The sequence below is a fragment of the Sinocyclocheilus anshuiensis genome, unplaced genomic scaffold, assembly GCF_001515605.1.
Source record: "Sinocyclocheilus anshuiensis isolate Anshui unplaced genomic scaffold, SAMN03320099.WGS_v1.1 scaffold369, whole genome shotgun sequence".
Lineage (NCBI taxonomy): Eukaryota > Metazoa > Chordata > Actinopteri > Cypriniformes > Cyprinidae > Sinocyclocheilus > Sinocyclocheilus anshuiensis.
The window spans coordinates 1,153,490-1,155,705 of record NW_015540935.1 but is presented as its reverse complement, the minus strand read 5'-3'; positions in this window follow the sequence as shown (position 1 = coordinate 1,155,705).

The window sequence follows — 2,216 nt, the reverse complement described above, 5'->3', positions numbered from 1 at the left end:
TTACCAAAAAGGCGATTAAAGCTGCCTTAAAACTGTGCATGCATGTAATATATTTTATATGAGTCACATTTTAGAACATGTCTCTGAACTGGTTTTCAAAACTGTCCTGGAGCAGCCCAGCACTGTCTCCCTCATCTAACACACCCGATTTAACTGGTCAGCTCATTAATAGAGACTTTAAGACCTGAAGTGGGTCAGAAACGGTCAAAAGAGTTGAGAGAACATATGATGAGTGTCAGATCTGCATTACGTTCAGCAGAGGCAGTTCTTAAGGAAATAGCAGCCAAAACAAAAGACGGAAAAAGACTGTAAAAATGCTACAGTAAAAGTCTGTTAAATGGTTAATGGTAAATTCCCCTACTATATACGGTGTTAGTGCCTTTAGTTATTCAATGCTACAAAAACAGGGTGTGGTGTCATGATTGTGAGCTTGCGATTGGGTCTGCGGGAGTTTGGGTGGGACTTTGGTACCTCGGCTGCAAATGAACCATTATTGCATAGACTCAGGCTCCAAATGTATCACTATACCCTGCAGACTCGGGCTCCAAATGAACCATTACCCCACAGTCTCGGGCTCCAAATGAGTCACTGTAGCGTATGGACCAATCAGAGTTTTTTCTTATCAGTTTTGTATGTTAGGGTTGTGTGTTACACCTTATGTTGTTAAATGAATGTTTATTGTATTATTTAAGTTTCATGTGTGTTACCATGATGGTGTTTAGTGTTTGTGTGAATGACACTGTCCACCTTCTATATGCTTGTGATGGGCTTTGGTTCATCATGTGACTTTCTCATCACCACCGCCATTGGGTGGTTATCAGTGTATTACAAAGGTACAAAACAGATTTCAGTACTTAAATGAGGTTGGTATATTAACATCATATCAGTTAATGAAATTATGGTATTTAACTGTAAATTTATGTTAAAACCCATTGTGTATGTTGTTACTGTCCTTGTATATTGTCTTTTATATTCTATACTGTTTTATGCAGGCTTATGATGGGCATGACCGAAAGTTTATGTGGGGTGTAAATATACTCATATAATTTGCATATTATGACGTTTATGACGTTTTTTTCTTCTTCTTCTTTAACCTTTTTCATCCAAAAATATTTTAATAAAATGACTCACTAACACTTCCATTGCCAATGTGTCTGAAAGGCCTTCTTATTGAAAAAGTTCTGAAATGTAAGACCCTATAAAAGAAGAGAATTGACTAGCAAATAAATGAAGATTGTACCTCCTTGACTGGCTTGAGAATTAATGAAACACAGTACAAACAGGACACAAGTACAAAATCTATCTGCACCCCATTATTCACTGTCAAGTAATGTTATCATCCTTGATTTTTGCCTTTTATTCAAGACTGCATTCGAGGTTTGAATCTTGAATTAAATTTCTCTGTTAACAACATTGTTACTATCTTAATCATTGCAGTCAGATGATAAATGTCATATCCTTTATCGTTATTGGCTTGAATGAGCAGTGACAGCATCATTGTCATTTCAGCAAGGGCAATGATTAGTTCGGCCAATCTGGGAGATTAGTCGAACATTTCCATATAATGTTCAGTGATTTATTTCTCCAGTCTGAGAGACCATATTGTAGCATTCTATATACATTATATTGTATTGTTTATGCAGGTTTATGATGGAACCACTCGTTCATGTAATCTTACCTATATGTAATCCTACCATGTTTAGTATCTATAAATTCGTCTTCTGATGATCTAAACGAGAGAGTATATTATATGTTGGTAAACAGGCAATATATTAGTGTTCTAAGGATCTTTAGTAATTTGATTCGAGTTCCATTTATAAATTACCATGCCCTCACACAAAGGGTCGTACAACTCCCCAGTATCCAACCTCCCGCTTGAAACTTCAGCCTTTCTCATTGGACAAGCCCATCCTAAGAGGCGGGAATCTTCTCAGACTTGAAAAGTGCCCACGCACAGTTCCGCCTAGAGTTTCTTTTTCTACTAAGTCCCCAGTCTGCGGATCTGTTAGATTCTGAGAAGATGAGGATGTGAGCTAAAACGCTCTAAGGACACCCTAAGTCTGCGCCAGGCCTCGGGCCTTGACTTTCCATTCACCAAGATCATCTGACTCAAACTGGTTATTTTTCATCAACCAACTTCAGCAAAGATCAACTTGAGCCTTCAGATTGCATCAGGACTCTCTGTCAGACAGACAAGACGTGCAAGTATCAAACTT